At 32.0% G+C, this 21,384-nt stretch overlaps 1 pseudogene; it reads right to left on the reverse strand.

Annotated features, from left to right (window-relative positions):
- Positions 1-10,747: 10,747 nt before the first annotated feature.
- On the reverse strand, positions 10,748-10,876 carry LOC120144930 (annotated as a pseudogene).
- Positions 10,877-21,384: the final 10,508 nt, after the last annotated feature.

Consider the following 21,384-nt stretch of genomic DNA (forward strand, 5'->3'; position numbering starts at 1 on the left):
GTTTTCAGGATGAGTTGGGGTTCTACTGGTAGTTCATGAGTGAAAGTCATAAAGTTCTCATTTCATAGGAAACATTTAGAGAACCCTGTTTTCAAGAGATTGGTATAGGATATCTAGTGTGTGTCAACCAAAACCATTGAAAAGATATAGATCTTTTTAAAACAATAACAATTTAAAACATATTTTTAAAACCATAATATAACCCTCCAACCGAACACCGTTATGCAGTTCCCTAGAACTGCATCCATAAAGGCTTACCCTAAGCACACAGCAAAGGGAGCCACCCTAAGGGAATGCCTTGGGGCCCGATAGCCTACCCAAGAAAGTTACTCGGGGCCACAAATCCTACTCAAGAAAGATCTCAGGGCCTCGGAGCCTACCCAATAAAGATCTCGGGGCCTCAGAGCTTACCAAGGGTCGCCTTAGGTCCGTAAGGATTTACCAGCTGGATCAGGGCTGAACCTCTATACTCTAGAATTCTACCCATATAAAATCCAGTAGAAATTAATTTTAACAGTAAACCGTAATATCTGGATCGTGATTCAGTAATAACTCATAATCGTGACAATGAAATAAACCATATAACTACCTTTCACTTGTACACCATATGTAGTCTCATGATTAACCAAAGGGAGTGCCTTGGGGCCTGAGAGCCTACCCAAGAAAGTTTCTCGGGGCCTCAGAGCCTACCCAAAGGTCACCTTAGGTCCGTAAGTATTTACCAGCTTGATCAGAGTTGAACCTTCATCCTACCCATATAAAGTCCAAATAAAATAGTTCAAGTAGTAACCAGTGAAAACAGAAAACCATAGTTCTTAAACCAGTAAATTTTCATGATTCCATAAATCAGGAACAATCATATTTTTCAGTGAAAACTGAAATAAGAGAACACATACCATGTAGCCATGGTTCATAAGTTAGTAAATCAATAATTTTGGTGAAACGTATTTCAAAACATATAAGACAGTTATGTAGTACATGAGAACACACTAGACGATCCAAGAATTTTTCAGAGGCACTCAGTAGTTATCAGGAATGGAAAACATGAAACTTATGCAATTTGATCTGATTCTAGGAACGAGGTCCATATGAAAGGGATCGATTACTAACAGATCTATCATACCATTAAAATTGATACCTTAGGACCCCTTTTTAATCAGGTGCACTCAGGAAAGTGTTCAGTAACATTTATATCAAAATAATTCTAGATTCAGATTTACTGAGAGTGATTTCATTACTCAAACAATCAGGGGTATTCATGATATATATTAAATTATTAGGATTTTGAGTCCAATTGAACCAATGATCCCAACACTGCAATATTTGTTAATCATTCAGACTGTGATACTTCATTATTATTCACTTCTATTTACTGATTGCACCAGTTGATATGATCAATATCAGAATCACTTATGATCAGTTCTCGAGGAGACGAATAGGTATTCCAGTGGTATTTATTTCTTTTTTGTATTACAACGATATCAATAAATGTCTATGTGCTTGATCCAGGGTTTAAAACCTTTGAGGGCGGTACAACATATAAGTTTATCATCATTTCCATACTTGTCTGATTCATTCTCTTAATTATATGTCTTTGAAAGTACTTAGGTCATTTAGTAGTTAAGTTTATTCCGATCATTTCAGAGTTTCCATAGCAATTCAATCATTTTCGAAATTCAGATACATAAAATTCTTCAAATCCTTTCAACTTGGTCATATAATTTAGTCATTTTATGAAATTCAGACGTGTAAAGTACATTCGATAATTCAGTCTCATGGTGTTATCTCAGAAAATAGAATTTATAAGTCATTTGGTATTCGAGGTTGATTTATTCATTTCAGAGCTAAAGGGTATTTAGTTATTACAAGTGTTAGATGTTCCTTGGGTCATTTTACATTTCAGGGCATTCCAATATAGATCCGGAATTTAAATCGATGATTCTAAGGTTCAAGTGTATCAAGATATGAGTTCTCAGGTCGTCTCCATTATCATAGCCATATATTGTTCTTAAAACTTTAAGCGTATCATCGTAATTTCATTCAAATATGTTAGTGGCATACTTTCGATAAATTAGGCTTGAATGTATTCTAGTTCCTTTAGCGTTCAGGGTATTTTGCTCCTTTGATCATTAGAGGTTATTATAGTTATTACGAAGCTCGATGACATTTGAGTAATTCTTTTCAATTCAATCATATACAGTTTTTCTGATAATTGGTCAAATATGTCCTTTCGGAGTTATTTTTCACTATCCGGGAAAGTCTTGGTCTTTTACAGTACAAGGCATTTTCCTAATTTTACCCTTTAGGGTTATTTTAGGTAATTTCTTATCCAAATAATTCCAGTGTTTAACCTTTAAAGAAATTTATCAAAATTTACGGATCTTGAACCTAATTTATATATTATTGAATCACTGAACTTATAATTATTTCCGATTGATCTTCCAGTTTCTTTTTTTCGAGCCGTCTAAGTCTTATATTGTGTTCTGTCTTTATTCCAATTTACGTCTGAGTCCAATGATAGTTAAATACATCTAATGGACCAATAATTTTCATTCATGCATTTACCATTTATCAGTGGGTTTTGAAAAGTATACAAAAGGTAGTAGAGTATTACCTTGATTTATGTGCCATATCGTTCGACCATTCAAACTCTATTCGATCGCCCTCGAACTTTAATTCAATGCTCAATAATTCCTCGAATACATAACAAACAATTTTACATCAGAAACTTAATTGAAAACCCATATTGAATTCAAAGGTAAAACATTGAAAAACAGCTTACCGGATGCGAATTTGGCAAAACAGACTTCGGATTCGAACTCATGATATAAAAAATATAAAATAGGGTTTTTTTGAAAAATTTAACCTTTTTCGGTCAAAGTCAACGATCAACGAGTTGAATCGGTTAAAGTCAACTAGTTAACTTAATGAGTTGACTCAGTGATTGGACTAAACCAGTCGGGTTGGGTCGGGTCGGGTCAGATGGGTCGGGTTGACCGGTTCGGGACCAGTCTAGAAACTTCCATGGCAGGGGAAGAAGTCCACTCGTACTGTCAGTGATTAAGGTCCGATTGGTCGGCCGAGTAGTCCACGAGCAGCTATACACCATTATCAATCCAAAACCAACTCAAAAATCAGCCCGAACCATGACGTTTTAACCAAAAATGCTCGAACTTACCCTCACAACGACAGATAACGACGACGCAATGATCGACGGTGGCTCTGGTCGGGTTCTGGTCAGAATCGCCTAGGGAACACCGTGTTGGAGGCGGTGAGGTGGAATGACCACCGGATCGGTCGTAAATTCACGAAATTCACGGAGATAGGGGGATTTTTGACGGGGCTTTACGACTTCGATTGACACCGATTTACATTGCGGGGTACTTGGGCTAAGGTCACCGGTCGTCGGCGAGCTCAGAGGATGTGGCAGTGCGCTCCAATGACGGTTGGACGGCGAGAGTCCGATGAGGCCGGCGGGTGAAAATATTGGTGCAACAAGGCACGGTTGAACTCCCAACCTGGAAGAAAAATGATGAAGGTGATCTTGTGATTCATATATAAAAAAATCTTAAATTTTTAAAGGCAAAAGAATGGACAATTTCTGGGTTAGGTCCCTCAACTAACGTCAAGCTTGGAAAACAACCATCATACATCGAAATCAAGCATTTTAGTCCTCAATTTCCCTATTGTTACGACTTTAATTCAATACTTTAAGTTATTAAAATCTAGCCCTTAAATTGGGGTGTGACGTGAGCAATTTCTTTATGGGAGGAAAAATTTAATCATAAAATTGTATTTTTTATGGTATTATACTTCCTCCACAAACTAAAATTATTTATTAATTTAACCTAAGTATAAAATAATATCGGTTTAAAGATAACTCTCGACCATTTATTTTTGAAGTCTCATATCATTGACGTTATGGTGCTCGAAGGACCTCAAAGTTTTCGAATTTCCTTAAGATATCTTAAGGTTCATATACTTTGCTACATGGACATGTCAATCTCATCATCAGCTAAATTTACTATCTAATAGTTGAATCTATTGACCAATCAAGCCATCAATAATCATCAACCTTAAGACTAATAACAATTACCTTATTGCCTAGTGTTAGAGATATATAAATGCACAAGTAAAATTAAAGAGGATGATCTTCAATCACATACTCACTACTTATCATTTATTCCATCCATTTTCTCTTATCTCTTCGTATCATCGATCAATTATGATTTTTCATTCAATTCAAAAAATATGTACAGTCTAAAATCACAATATTGGCTGAGATCATCGTGTGCTTCTTATTCCTTGTTTCAACCATAACCTTTTGTTGGTCGATGCATTATGTTTACTGCATCACCCTTTTAAATGTACATTAAAATGCTGAAAAAAGATGGTTTTATATGGGGGTGTTCATTGTCACAAATTTGCTTGAATTGTAAGAGATTTAAGGGCATCCATTGTTGGAGCCACCCAGGGCTAAGTGGCGAGCTATCAAAGCCCTATTTCTACCGTCCAAAAAATGATTGAATGGTGTATGTGGATCTTCAGCAAGTCTTCCTATAAATGTGATTCGATGTTAGTTGTCCTTTATCGTGATAAGTGGGTCAATCCACGTGATCTAAACCTTTGTTGTTGATAGCTTAACAATGACATAAACATGTCACAATCTAACCCTTATTTTCATCTTCATCTCCATCAAAATACCTGCAATTTCCTTTTACATCAACAACAAATTGTATGTATAATATAGTTTTATACAAGTATTATGATGCTGTCTCTTTGAGGTATATTAATTCGTCTTTCCTGAGATAAACCCCCTTTTGAGCATAACTTAGTTGATTGAAAATCTTTACAAAAATACTGTAAAGGCATGCGTGGCGACAAGCAAATTTGGACATTCTTTTTGCTTTAATTTAGTTAAACTTGAGGTGGGTCATGACTATGATAATATTCTTTGATTGCTTCTCACTATTTAATTAATACTATTTTTTTATTAAACGAAGGGATGTTATATTTTAAGATAAATATTAAATTTCTAATTTATATAAAATGAAAAAATGGAAATATAATTAATCATTGGACCAATTAATGAATCACAATAATATATTGTATTGTGTATTTCCTCCCTCATTAATTTTGTATTCTCACTTATCAGTTTCATACTAATTTTTTTATTAAATCAATATTTGAATTTTTAAAAAAGTTGTGTTGACTTTCATTTTGAAAATTAATCAAATTGTTGATGTGTCATTAATCGGTTAAGATGACAATGTTATTAAGTGTTATTGGCGGTGGATCGATAAAAAAATTTAGGGTGGGTATATATATATTAATATCGAAAAATGTTCCTATGAGATGGACATAAATAAAATTTCAGTGTGGAGACCTTTTGTAAAATAAACAACTAAAATAAAGACTTGAATTTCAAGATGTACTATAACATCCTCAATACATGGTTAGTGATTAAATTGTAAAGTTTTAGAATTTGGTAATTGAATTTGAATAATTGAATAGTTCAAGGACTTATATGGGAAATATTGTGTAGGATTGAATTGATAAGAAGGAGGAATTGAAGGACAATATGGTCATTTGGCAAGTAAATAATTAAGTTTGGTTATATATTAACCACGTGGAAGTAAGGAAAGCAAAAACAAGCTTCCAGAGTTCTCTTCCTCTTCCTCTTCCTTCATGCGTGAGAGGCAAAGCTAAAGGTGAGGTTCCTGATTAGTTAATTTCTTGTTGAATTTAAGTTTGGGTTATGATCATTAGATGATAACTAAGCTTAAGGAAAGCTTAAGTTATCTTAAAATCAAAGGATGATGAAGTTAGGAGAGATTACAAATTAGGAGCTATTGAATGAAATCTTGGAATAAAGTTCATAATAAGAACTGGAAGTTGGATTTGACTTGTCATCAAGCTAATTAAGAAGTATGAGGTGCTAAATTAAATTTAGAACATGTTGCAAAGTTGGTGTAATTATTGAATTACATATGAATGATAAGATTTTGAGGTTAAAGAAGATATTATTGAGTAGAAATGAGTTTTAGTATGAGTAGATGAACTAAGAATATGTAAAGGAATGAAATAGGAAGTGTTGAGTTGGAAATAAAGAAATTCTCGTGCATAAAATGTGAATTCTGGGCTGGTGTGTATCGGTACACATTCAGCATGTACCGATACATCAAGGGTAAATTTCCAGAAATTATTCAGTGTGTATCGATATATAGGAAATGTATCGATACACCCCTCAAAAATGAAAACATTGAATGTAATTTGTGTATCGATACATAGTTAGTGTATCGATACACTCCTTGTAAAGAAAAACATCGAATGTCATTTGTGTATCGATACATAGTTAGTATCGATACACAAGTTAAGGAATGTATCGATACACTACAGAGTTTACCGATACCTACCTTAAATAAAAGATGAAATCAACCTTTCTTTTAGTCTAAGGAATGAACAATTAGAGTATATCAATTAGAATACTGATATGGATCCATGTATGTTTATGTAGATACTAAACGTAATCCCATTCCGAAACAATCAAAGGACTAGGATCGATTCAAAGGAAACAAGGCTAAGGTGAGTGCATACTAGAGATGTAATTCAAAGGAATTATGACTTGTGATAAGTCTATTCCTATGATTAATAGTTATAACATAGTCATTATGATCATGCATACATGATGGTTATTATAAGTATATGCATAAGTTATATATGTTATATGTGTTAATAGTAATTGTTAAATGCTATATGATTCATATGAATAGATGAAAGTACACATGTTATATTATACAAGATAGATAATTATATGTGCATGTGTTATGTGATAAAAGAAAAGACATATGTGAATACAAGAGAAAGGATAGAAATACATGAACATATGATTAATAACAATAATATGCCCATGTGATGTGATATGAGAGCTTTAGGTATAGTTGGCATGCCAAGAGTCGAGGGTTTCATAGGTTCTTCGGGACATATTCATAGGTCCTTCGGGACATAATCATAGGTCCTTTGGGACAAATCTCATATGTCACTCATTGGAACTTATACGAGCTGTGGTGACAGCAGATGTGCACAACCTCTATGTACTCGAATACCTTAAGTTCTCAATATATACATGGGCCTATAAATAATATGAAAAATGTGTGTATTGCATTATAGGTTATCGTATTAGTATTGGTCATAATAAATCATATGAATGAAATGTAATCATGAATGATAGTGATGATTTTATATGAATAGTATATTATATGTTCATACTCATAAGAAATGCATTATCATTATAAGTTTATGCCTCACTAAGTCAATGACTTAGCGTGTAAGTGATTTACACGTAGGTATAGAAAAGCAAGAAGACCGGTCTTAAGAGCAGTAACGCAACATATCATCATTTGAATATCAGATCAGAAGAACCTTACACAATATGTCCGTTTATGTAATATATGTGTTGGCATTTAAATAGAGTCATATAGTATGTACGCTCTGATCAAGGTGTAATGTTTTGAACTTAGTAATGTAAATATAGTCTTATGTTAATAAAAGTTTTAAATTTACTACGGTTTTATAAATATATATACTTTGAAAAGTCAATGTGACACCTCAGATTCGTATCCGGGTCGGATACGGGTTGAGGGTGTTACATGTACACGTGCCCACCCTGAATTCAACATACATCCACCACTGGTACCATATGTAACTACTTAATTAATTATTGAAACATCATATTACTATTAAGTATAAAGTTAATAATATTTTTTAAATTTAATTTTTTTTGAAATATCTTTCCAAATTTAAATATTAATTTTTATAAAATAAAAAAATCATTAATATAAACTTTAAAATAAGTTGGCACTTTAATCAATTTCTTTAAAAAGATTTTGGTAAACAAACAAAGGACATTGTGGGGATAATTGATACATGGTCAGGGCCTGACCAAACCCAAATTCTCATTTGTTAGTGTTACTTTTGCAAGTGGTCATGGGTTTCAAAACTGTAACAAGGGTCCAAAGACGAAAATAGGCTGCCAGACAAATACAATATATTTACGAATGAATAATAGTTTTATATATAATACCGAGTTGAGCATTCGATTTAAACTTAAAAATTAATTTATTAATTATTAAATTTTTGAATTATTCAAATTTTATTTTATAATTCAACTCAAATTTAAAAGTTTTCTATTCAAATTAAATTTAAGAAATTACAAGTTGAATCTAATTTAAAAATACAAATAAAATCAATTTAAATCAAATCAAATAAAAAATATTTTTTTATTAAAAACTAATTTTACTCACCATAATTGTTGGCATTGTTTATAATGTCTAGGGGTGAGCAACGAAACCAAGAAAACTGAAAAATCGACACGAACCGAGTAAAACGGTTCGGTTCGATTCGATTTGGCTTTAAACGGTTTGGTTTTTGGTTCGGTTTAAAGGCTTTATTTTTTTGATTCGGTTCGGTTCGGGTTTTCTATATGGAACCCATTTGTTCCATATTGAACCGAATAGGCAATTTTTGTAAAAAAAATTATAGTTTCAAGTGATTTTTTCATTGAAAAACCGAACCGAACCGAACCGAAAAACCCGAACCGTTAAAAAATCCGAACCGAACCGAAAAAACCGGTTTCAATTTTTTCGATTTTTTAACTATTCGATTTCGGTTTCGATTTAAATATTGAAAAACCGTTTATTTCGGTTCGATTCAGTTTTTGGTAAAAAACCGAATCGAACCGAACCGAATACACCCTAATAATGTCTCAACTCTCCCACCAACTTTTTCCAAGCACTTCACGTGCAACTTTTATTTCCTGACATTTTTGTTTCCTCAACCGCTCCATATTTACTGCTGCTGACCCAATAATTCAAGTTATTGTTTATTGGGTAAAATAGCTATTTGGTCACTTAACTATTACTTAGTTTTTGTTTTAGTCATTCAACTATTACTTTTTTAAAATTATATTTAGCATTGCGTTTGCAGTCTATTTTTGTCACCCGCCCTTAAAAAATTAATTTTGATTTTGATATGACATTTTAAAATATTTTTTAATATTGACATAACACTAAATTATGGTGATTGTCAATGTCACCGTTAATTTTTTAATAGCGAGTGATCAAATGTAATGTTATGTATGATTAAAAATGTTAGTTTGATGACCAAAACTAAAATTAAATAATAAGTGAGCGATCAAATAGATAATTTTCCCTTGTTTATTTTATATAAACATCATATATATATATATATATGAGTAAACTACAAAATTGATCACTTTCGCTTGAGTTTTATAAATTTTTCCTCGCTGAATTCAACAAATATAATATTTGGACACTTTCGTTTCGTTTTAATTAAGATGTGATCATTTAAGACTAACAGACGTTAAATTTTTAATGATATGTTGACGTGACACTATAAATATATAAAAGTAAAATTACATCATCTCTGCGTAGATAATACGTGGACTAAATTTTGGTCACATTTTTTTTATATTTGTACACTTTCACTCACCAAGTTAAAAAAAACATAATTTTTATTAAGTTTTGATCACGTACGTTATCATTTTATTAAGTTTTTGTCACTTGGACGTTGAATGTTATGACGTGCCTCGTTAGTAAAATGATTTAATTTTTATTTTAAACCCTACACCTTAGACAAAATACAAATTATGAGTATTTTTGTAAATTCAAATTAGGTTAATATTAAGTTTAAGGTTTAGGGTTGTAAGAAAATGTATAAAAATAAATATTAAAGATCATAAAAAATACAGAGAATACACCATTAGAACTCTAAAAAGATTCACCACCACAGTCACACCACCACCTCGAGCTGAGAAAACTATAGCTTATTCAATGGAGGCATTATTGACAACATCGTACCATGTTTCCATCTCTGACACGTTGTTAACCAACGAAATCCCTGTGAAGTTAAAGATTGTTGAGAGCGTTTTGTCACATTTGAACGTGATCAACTTCCACGATGTTTATGAAGATTAAACCAGCGTTCACTTAGTACTGGAGTTATACTCCAATAGTGAGTTGTTTGATCGATTCGTCGCGAAAATGAGGTACTCCGAGGCTGACGAGGTGGTAGTGGTGAGAAAGATCGTACAAGCCGTAGGAGTTAAAGATGATTCATAAGATGAACATTTTTCATATGGATCTAGAATCGAAAATTGCTTCTTCTTGAGAAAAAAAAAAGATTTAATGTTGAAGATAATGGATTTTAGATTAAGTTTGATGGATGAGTTGAGTTCATAAGTTGGAAATCTTGCATTATTCTTGAAATGCAACATGAGTTTTTGAAAGAAGGCAAATTGAGCTATGGAGCAGAGATGTTTGAAGAAGAAGCAGAGAGAAGATGAATAACAATGAGGTTGGGAAAAAAAACCTATTAAAATGGATCAATTGAATTATTGTCGCTAAACTAATTTGAATTTACAAAAAACCCATAATCAATATTTTGTTTAAAGTGAAAGAGTTAAAATAAAAATTAAATCATTTTACTAACAGGTCACATCATCAAACTAGCGACATTCAATATCCAACTAAAGGTGTAAACGAGCCGAGTCGAGCTTGAGTATAGCTGAGCCTAACTCAAACTCGAGTATTGCTGAGCTCAACTTGAACTCAAAAACTTTATAAGTAAACTCGAAAAACTCACAAGCTAAATTTTTTAAACTGAACTCAAACTCGAAATATAATATTAAAACTCAACTCGAACTTGAAAAAACTCGAAAAAACTCAAACTTAAAAAAAAAATCAAAAATTCGATTGAAACTTAAGACTCAACCTCGATTGGAAATAATTTTCAACTAGCAATTGACGTGCCTCGGTTAGAACCTCATGAGCTGCGTCATTGCGCCCAGTGCAAAGCTACCCTTGCGTATCCTCGCCTTTTATAATATCCCAGCGCAAAGCTTCCTTAAACCTACCGATGTGGGATACTGGAAAGTTGCATGCACGTGCTTGTAATTGTAAAATCCCTCTATTTACTTGCCATATCCCACCAATGTTGTGTTGGAAATCATTTAGAATAGGAAGCTCATTATGGAAGAAACATGAAATATATTATTCACGGCAGAGCTCTGAAAGTGTATTTTGATACAAGTGAGTCACTTGTTTAATAAATTTATAGTTTGGTATGTTATATTTTAATTTTTGTATTTCAATCACATTTCTTTAAATTTTTTTATTTGTTTTAAATGTTCAGGCGTCATTTATGTTATTTTCTATATTATTTTAGCTTAAATCGAATAAGATCAATTGCATATAAGACCCTGTAGTTTACGCACATTTTGTATTTAAGTCATTGGTTTAATTCCAATTTTGTAAGTTTAAGTTTACATTTAAGTGAATTTAATCATCGTAGCTTAAATTAGTCCTCACATTTAGGTTTCTCTTAATTTAGTCCCTGATTAGGATTGTTTTCTTTAATTAGTTGTGTATATTTATTTTGCATGTTGATATGTTTATGTATAAGTATGTGAATGATTTATTTAGTAGTCACATAATATCATTTTGCATAATTTGTGTGTTACACTCATGTTCATAACTTAACCCCTATCATATAATTATATTAAGGGTTTAGGGTTTAGGGTTTATAATTAGGGTTTAAGGTTTAGGGTTTAGGGCTTATAGTTTAGGGTTTGGAATTTATAATTTAGGGTTCATTGCAAAGACATTAATTAATCGACTTGGTACCAATTTATGAGGTAAGTACAATATAATATCTTGATATTAAATACTCAAACTCTTGATATTTATGATATTTGAACCCGAAACCTCAAAATATAACAACAATTTAAAAAAATAGTTATTAAAAATATTATCATTAGAAATATATTAAATATTTGTCATTAGATAAATAATTTTTTATTAATTTAAAATAAATATAAGTCATTTTCAATTTTTTTATTGTTTGGTTGTTTTTCTTATTTTTTTTATTTTATTTTTCTATGTTGTCAAGTAATTGTGCAGTAAAAATTTTAAAAAGATAGAAAAAAATCAACCAAACACGCGTAATCTAACATGTGCTTAATTAAATGAGCTTTTATTTTTCTTTTAGTAATATACAATGTAACAATTGGACTTGGCTGGTTAATTAAAAAAATTAAAATTTGAGGGTAGTTGTATTATATAATTTTTAATATATTTTTAAAATTTTATAATTATCAATAATGTATTTTTAATATATTTGAATAATGTAAGTTTAAAAAATCTAAAATTATAATATAATATTTTTTTCTAGCTGCTCACGAGCTTTTTGAGTCGAATATCGAGTAGTTCGTTTCGGAGAACTCAAGTCGACTTCGAGCTCGAGTCGAGTCCATTCGATCCGAGTATTTATCGAGCCTTGATCGATTCGATCTCGAGTAGCTCGCGATCTGTCTCGTCTCATTTACAGCCCTACGTCTAAGTGACCAAAACTTAATAAAAACAATAACGTAAATGACCAAAACTTTTGTTTTTAAAATTTGGTGAGCAAAAATATACAAATATGAAAGGAAAGTAACCAAAACTTAATCGACATATTATCAACGTAGATGTGATGTAATTTTAAGTTTATATATTTACCGAGCCACGTCATCAAACCGTTAAAGGTTTAACGGTTGTTAACCTTCCATGATCACATCTTACTAAAACCAAACGAAAGTGATCAAATATTATATTTTTTGAATTTAATAAGAAAAGTTCATAAAATTCAAATAAAAGTGACAAATTCTATAGTTTACGGTGTGTGTATATATATATATTAAGTTTCTTTTTATGTACGGTCGACGGATATTCATAGATATCGATCATTTATACTTTAAAATTATCTTCACTTTGACATATTATATTTGCTGAATTTTAAAAATGCATTAATCATATCTTATTTATTTATTTTGATTTTTTTTTCATTTGGATGAAATTGAAATTTTAACTTACAATATTTTCACATAGATATCGACTAATAAAATATGAAAAAACCATAAGATATTTATTTTAAGGTTGATTGTTCTAAATTTATAAATGAAATTTTTATTTTTATTTATAATTTATAATGTTTTAATTGAATTATTAAAATATCAAAAAATTTTATTTTTTTTGGTAATGTCAAATATTATTTCATTGTTCATTACTCATTAGTCTACATTCGGTGAACATACATCGTCACTTAAATCGAATTGATGGATTGTCTATCCAAATAGTTTAGAAGGAATTTAAATATTTATCGTTTAGGAATTTTTTGCGACAATTGTTGTTATGGCTTTTTATTAAAAAAACCTTGAAAATTTTATTTATTGAAAAACTAATCCTCAAACAACATTGATTAAAAAAATATCCTCCAAACTACACACAAGGACAACCTCGCGTCCTACAAAATGCACTCAGCATTTCACGGGACACGAGACCCGTCAAACGTAGAAATACTTTTCAGAGAATATAATTTAATATTAGGTTTAACGACCTCACGTTCTACAAACTGCGAGGTCCATTAGAAATTAAAACGAATCAATAATTTATTGCGTTCTTCAAAATAAAATTTGAAATTAAATTTTTCAGGACCTCGCGTCTTACAAAGCGCAAAGTTAGTCTGAAAGTTGAATACACGTCTTTTCAAAGGACCTTGCGCCTTGCATCACATGTGGTCCCAATAATCTCACTTCGGCGAGGACTCCTATAAATAGTATCCTCGTCCACCCAAAATCTTCACACCAAATTTTCTCTTTTTTTCTTCCTCTAAGCAGTTTGTTCGTTACTTTAAAATTTTGATTACTTTGTATTATGACGGGATTACTGAGGCTTGATCAAAGTTTTGTGTTCGATTATTAGCAGATAAATCCATATGTAATTATTTATTTATTTAATTAATATTTATTTATTTATAAATTTTTATTTGAAGGGATACAACGTTCTTTGACGTGTTATATTAACCGTTTCATAGAACCTGATGATGATAGTCTTCTGTATTTGCACGAAGCCGGTTTTGGTTATGTTAGCAGTATAATTGGTGGTACCATGGTGCATCCTCCACTAATAAATGCATTGCTAGAAAGGTGGGGGCTGATGACACACACATTTAATTTTCTTTGTAGGGAGGTGACTATTGCCCTTCAAGACGTTGCATTCCATCTTGGGCTGCCTATTGACGGAGCGATGTCTGCGAATTGTGACTACTAAATATGGTCGCGAAATATGTGTAAGTATACACAATCGAACAAGTAATACATTGATGAGTGAGTATCGTATCCACAGGGATTGGAGGAAATTTATAAGTTCGATCAAAGCAATTATCTATTTTACCTAAGTATAGCTAGCGATGGTATGTACAAATGAGAATAATTTGGCAAAATGAAATAAATGTTGGTGGGAATGGAATGATGATGTAATGTATTGTGGTAGCAAATTGAGATGTCATGGCAAAGTGGATGGAAATGTCTTGGCAAAACTAAATTGAGTGTAGTGGAATCAATTGAAAATGAAAAGGCAAAATGAAATGTAAACACTGGATTTGATTAAAATGACTTTAGTATCCTCACACAACAAGCTACTACGGGAATGAATGATAGGAGTCACTTAGGAAACTTGAGTCTAACTTCTCATGATGGTCTTACTTCTATGCCTTATTTTTCCGATAGAGTTTACTAAAGGTGCCCTATGTTATCTCTAGTCAAGGGACTCGACAGGTTGAGGATGTCATGGCAATACCTCTCGGTGTTAGCAGGTGCAAGGATCCTATTGGTTCATATAACAGAATATATCACGGCAATACCACTCAGCGTTAGCACTAGCATCTAACATCTCAACCAAGCACTACTTATTTTAGTCGACTGAAATCCTAGCCTTATGTCTAAGGTTAGATTAAGTCTAGTTACTATCTAAAACCCCTTGCTTATGTGGATCATCCCTAGTTTATCTTGAACACTAAAGATATGCTACTCAGTCATTCTCTCGAACACTAACCATTCTTCTAAGGAATGACTACTCTCGTAGCTTCTACAACCTTAAGGCATTAAATATCATAAGCAAAACAAGTAACAACATACAAAACAACCATCAATTAAAATAAAACTTAAGTATCCATAAGGAACTCCTACCAAATAAGACTAGTTCATGGTGGGGTTCGAATATTCCAAGCAACAAGGCATGAAATTAATCTATTCCATACAACCCAACTATGATAAATGAAAGCAAATAGTAAAGGTATGGAGGAATAAGCTTCGACGTGCACTGCCAGAGCTCCCCTTAGCCACCATGAACTTCCCCAGCTCGCTAGCTCCTCTCAGACGCCTAGTTCGCCACTCCCTCTAGCTTGTTAATGGAGGAATACCACGACAAAAACGATTGACGGAAAAATGATATACCTTTTTCTTTTTGAAATTAAGCTCAAAATGGTGTGTAAAAGTCTCTAAGTCTGGTGGCTTCCTCTTCTATTTATAGTGGGGAATAAACCTATGAATTTGTGTTAAAATTCCTAGGATTCTCCGAGATGGTTTTCTTCACATGAGGGGGTGCAGTAGAGGTGGCAGTGGTCTCCTCCTAGCAGTTGGGCGTGGTCCATTCTCGAAGGCTTGCAGTTGCACGTACGTGCCGACAAGATCAGTCGACCCAGGAGGCAAATGTTCCCTCCTAGGTGTCTGGCAGCTGAATGCACGTGAAGAAAAGGACAGATGGCTTTTGAAAATATATTCTTTCATATTTTTCGCTTCCAAAATGTCGTCCTAGTTGGTATTTGCATTCTACTCAGCATTCCTAGCATGTCACGTCAATTCTTCTTGCTTATCCTTGCTCCCAAATCCTGCACATCATCAAACAAAACACCTTCCCCATAACGCAACATCGTTCACAAAATAAAATGCCACGACAAAATATATTTCCACCACATGCAATTATATGCTCCTAAATGCATCTATATGATCCTATATAAGCTCTTAGACAATCAATAACTTAAGTAAAAAGGCCCTAAATATGGCATTTTTACATAGTTATCAAACGACTATTACCAATATTGTCGATGACTACTAGTACGTCTTGCATGAGGAACTGCTCGGAATTCCTCCTCGCGATCATGATTTGGATTGAGGGAAGATCAAAATTGAATTTTTGGACTATAATTTTACTCAACTACTCCTAATGCTACTCCAATAATTAATGAGGTATTTTTTAAAATTCATGATTATTTATTTTTGATATTTTTCGATAATTTTTTAATTTATGATTTTTTTTAAAATTTTATAGCGATTTGCTCATGCTTATATTTTACGAGTTATTGGGGGATCTTGATGCCAGATAAATCCTATAACAAAATGCATCTGATCTATTTGTATTATCTATGCATTTTGTGAGATTCGAAAAATATGAATTAGGGATTGACAATATTGACCTTTCTGTTCCGGGAGCTTTGTAAATTAGTCGATCCAGACAAATAAGTTCTTGGATGGTGTTTGATGTTCTTGCAATCATGGGTTTGTTCCAAATGTCATTTTTACACTTGGCTCTTAAAGAACCGACCCCATTTCAGTTTCCACTACTTCGGATGTAATTAAAAATAAACTAGTTTTATATATTTATATTATTATATGTTTTGTTATAATATGAAAAATAATTATATTTTGTTATATGAATGATATGTGGACCGGTACATTGATTCACGCCATTTATCAAAAACTCAGGGTGATTTTAGATTGTTGATTGATAAGATGAAAGACGAGACAATAATTGTAATTGATTTTATTTTTTTAATTTAAAAATTATTTTTTTAATTCAAGTTTATTTAACTTATTTTTTAAAAAATTTATAGTTCATGTGGACTCCATACAAGGATGATGTTAGTACATTGTATACTTCGAATGAAATAGGTGTCAATTCGGTCGTTTTGATGTTGGTGGTCCTCGTTGATACTCTATTAGATAGTCGAGTGGCATCCTACCGATCGTGTGATGCAAAAATTTAATTGTGTCCAAACAATTCCGCCACCACCACCAGACTTGGATGAATTGCATGACTTAACGTGATAAGGGAAGACGGATGTTAATTGGTAATATCATCATCCGATATGGGTGTTCTAGTGGTCGAAGAGATTGGATAAACAGTTCGCTTGTCAACCCATCTCCCAACATATGATGTTCCTATTCGATTATTGTCCCTTCGTATTGCATTCGTATACTAGTTCAAACACATTATCTATCACTTTCTTATGTATTTGTTCCACCATCGGTATTTCAATTTCCACCATTGGAAACAAACTTCGAATCCGACAGTGTTGAGCAGCTGTCTTCAGAGAGCATATTCTACACTGGTCTCGATCCTAGTTCTAACGATGGTACTACACGTGTAGATGGTGATGACGATGATGATTGTGGTGGTGGTGGTGGTGGTGATGCTGATGAAGATAGATTGATTCGTAGGAATCTGCGTTGGGCTCGTCGTCCACCATAGTGCGATACGGGTGGATATATGCATCATTAGTTGTTTTTTACTTGAAATGAAAATTATGTAATGTTTTAAAAACTTGATTGTAATGTTTTTTAGTTAATTGAACTCCAATTTCATATTTAGTTAATAAAACTTACAAAAATATATTTAGTTCATCAGACAAATAAAATTCAAAAGATACATTACTTCACCTTACTTATAGTTTCAAAAATATTTTTTATAAAAAATAATGGACCTCGTGGTTAGTAGAAAGTAAATTCCTACCATGTTAGGAATCCAAGTTAGAAATTGAAGTCATGAATCCCCAAAAACCTCGTGTTTCGTGTAACGTGAGGTATATTAAATATCATGTTTGATAGGGTGCGAAGACTTGCATAAATAGGACCCCACAAGTCTTTTTCCTCACATTCTGTTTAAGTTATTCAAAATCATGTATATATGGGGAAATTTTTTTATGGTTCCAAACTTTATTTTTGGGTCTTCCGACTCCAACTCCGATGATTCAGATTCAAGCTCGTCTTCAGATGAAGAAGAACGGGTAAAGGAGGTAATAAAGTCGATAGTTGAGGATCATAAGAGTAAACTTGTAGAAGATGATAAGAAGATGAAAATAGAGAAGAAGAAGTGTGAAGACTTACCAAACCGATGCAACGAACGAATTCGAGAGAGGAATGAAAAAATATGAAAATAAAAATAAAAAATATGAAAATTATGTGGTTTGCGATTGTAGTAAAAAAAATAAAACATTATATAAAAAATGTAGTTTTTTATGTTTTAAATATATCATCAAATCGAATTGAATATAATGTTAAAATTTGTTTATATTATTGATTTGTTTAAATTATCCTTCAATAATATGATAATTAGTTGTTTGGTTTGATGCATAAATACTTTGAAAACCATCATATTTTTTCAAATTTAATTTTTAACAACACATTAATTTATTTAAATGTCAATTTATAAACATAATAAAAAAAGAACCACACGAAGTTACAGTTAGTTGAAATTAATAGAGAATGAGTATGTTTCTGTTTCTTCGTAGTTTGTAGAAATATCTAATGTTAAGTTCAGTTCCTTATTTATTTGCTCATTCTCCTGATGTTTACGAGCATAACGTAGCAGAACTATCTCTTTGCCTCTTCATTTTGTGACAACCGAGATGCTTCTGCGTTACTTGATGAAGATGTTTATTCCTCAAATTTGAAAGTAAACTCGATGTTCATACCATTGACACATGTGTAAGCTTTAAACGTCTTCTGAAGATCGCTTGCATTTGATAAGGTCAGTATGTAATGTACTTCAGGGTCGGACTCATCAACGGGAATATTTGCAATGAAGACATCTATCGTGTTGTAGATTTTTAAGCTTCATTGAAATTAAATCATATAACTCATCTTTTTTATCTTGGCATTGATGGAATTGTAGAAATAAGTTTCGGAATTGAACACAATTACAAAAAATCTTGCCATTAAATATTTTTTACGAAGCTATTCATTTAAAATGGTTATCGTTCATATTTATAGATAATTTTTTTCCAAATCACGTGCCTTTCTGAATGTAAGGCCCTTTAAACTGTTAGGAATCTCAATGGAAAACACGTTTCACAGAGCGTGTGGTATGTGCCTATTTAAGACATCCTCTTCTGATGGCATTCTACTGTTGAACGCGAGGTGTCTACTTATATAGGGCTCATCTTCTGGTGGCTCGACTTGGCACGAAACTTAGAGATCATTTTGTCAATATCGGTGCTATAAGTTATGCCACCCAAAGAATGTGTCTTTTATAAGGACGTAGCCCTTTGAGTTTCTCTTGTAAGGTCATGAGTAAATCTTTCACATTTTTTCCATCAAACATGGTCTTATCAAGAAACTTCTTGTTCCTTCAAAACCGTCTTTCTAATGAACCTTTTTCAACATGAGTAACCTAGCCTTCTTGATAAACTTATAATTTCTAAAAGGGTATCATCTTCTGGTTGCATTAATTATGGTCATTAATCCGAACAAATAATTCAACGGAAGATGTTTGTTGTTGTAGTCGTGAGCGTGGTTCTGAATTCAATTTTTATGCCCGATTCTTCTTCCATCAAACCCACTTTTCTCATGAACCTTCTTCAACACGAGTAACCTAGCCTTTTCGAAAAACTTATCATTTTTAAAAAGGCATCATCTTCTAGTGGCATAATTTTCTTATCACTTGTGACGCTGATATGACAAATGACACACCTTCATTCAAGAACTCATGTTTTGGGATTTTTGTAGCTCTATCGATCAACCAAAAAAGTGCAAAGAGGGGGTAAATTGGCCAATTTAAAATTTTGGGGTATGGAGAGAAATGATATGAAATTTTGCACAAGTATTTAGAGTGGTTCAACTTCCTCAAATTAAGTCTACATCCATTACCTTAGCTTCACACTAAGGATTTTTAACAAATTCACTAATTTGTTCTTTCTTTTTCTAGGCTTAAGAGTAACTTTTTACAACCTATAACCATACCCCTTTTACGAAAGGATAAAAAGAAAGTAAACATGAAACCTCTCAAAGCAAGGTATTTATACAATTAAGTTCACTAAAACACACTATTTACAAGAGAAAACAAAGAATAAATAATGAAAGTTTTTTTATGATTAATGCTTAGATAGGTGTTATGTAACCTTCTTCAAGTGTCTTCAACTTATTTTTATATTTTGGAATGGGTTTCTAGCCGTTGGGGACTTAAAACTGCAAAAATAAAACTGCCCAGACCAAGGAGTATTGGTACTCGAGCTTGGAGTATCAATACTGCACTAATAAAAACTAGTTGTTTGTTACTGTTGGGCTACGAGTATCAATACTAGGGTTTACGGTATCGACACTACTATACAAAGTAGTATTGATACTCCTTTGAGTATCGATACCAAAAATACCTACTGGAATCTGAACACATTTAACATCTATAGGCAGCATTGATATTGCCATAAGAGTATTAATATTTCCCTTACCTTTGGTATCGATACTACAAGAACAACATCGATATTATAAGAACAATATCGATACTTCTTTTCTAGAAAATCATTTTTGTGTTCAAATTCATGTTTCATGGACTTTGAATTATTTTTGAAAGCTTTGAATAAATTTAATTTAGTCCAAAAACATTTTGCCCTAAATTTGTTATATCAAAATAGGTTCAACAATCTCTCCATTTTTGATATAACAAAACACTTGAAAAATGACATTGAAAAAGAGAAATATGTTGGTAAGATATTAAAGTTTCCCCTTTTTCATTCTTGAATTGATATTTTAAAGCTATATTTCTACCCCTTTTTTGGTATATCAAAAATAATTCAAATATTTTAAGTTCAAAGCAACATTGGAGAGTGAGTAAGAAATTTTATCCTAAAATCATTTGAAAAATCAAAAGCTCCCCCCTCAATAAATGCATTAATAAAATTGACTTTAAAAGCTTGAAACTTAAAAATTATTGAATTTCAACAAAGATGAGCAAACATGTTAGTAACACATGAAATTCAATAAATCTAAGTTTATACTACTTTATGCAATATTAACATGAGAAGTTAAAGTTCATATGCATAAAGCTTTTAAAAAGAATGTTATGCATTAAAAAAATTGATATCAATTGTTAGAGAGATATTATATTCAATAAAAAACACATGCATAAACATTTAAATTTAAGGTCAAAAGTAAAATTTTGTAAAAACAATTACAAAACATTAAAAGCAAATTTGACCAAAAATCATTATGATGAACAAAAAACTCAATAAAAATCATTAACACTTTAAAATGTTCATCATAACACATTTTAAAATACATGAGAAAAATTTATCATTTTTACTCAAAGCTCATGCATGCATAAAAAAAATAGGCAACCAATATATAGAAACAAAAACATTAAATTTAGAGATTACTCATTCCTTTCTTTGTGTGGTTAGAGCATTTGAATTTCTTCACTTTTGTCATCATTGCTCTCA

This window comes from Hibiscus syriacus, unplaced genomic scaffold (genome assembly GCF_006381635.1).
Source record: "Hibiscus syriacus cultivar Baekdansim isolate YM2019G1 unplaced genomic scaffold, ASM638163v2 tig00110890_pilon, whole genome shotgun sequence".
NCBI lineage: Eukaryota > Viridiplantae > Streptophyta > Magnoliopsida > Malvales > Malvaceae > Hibiscus > Hibiscus syriacus.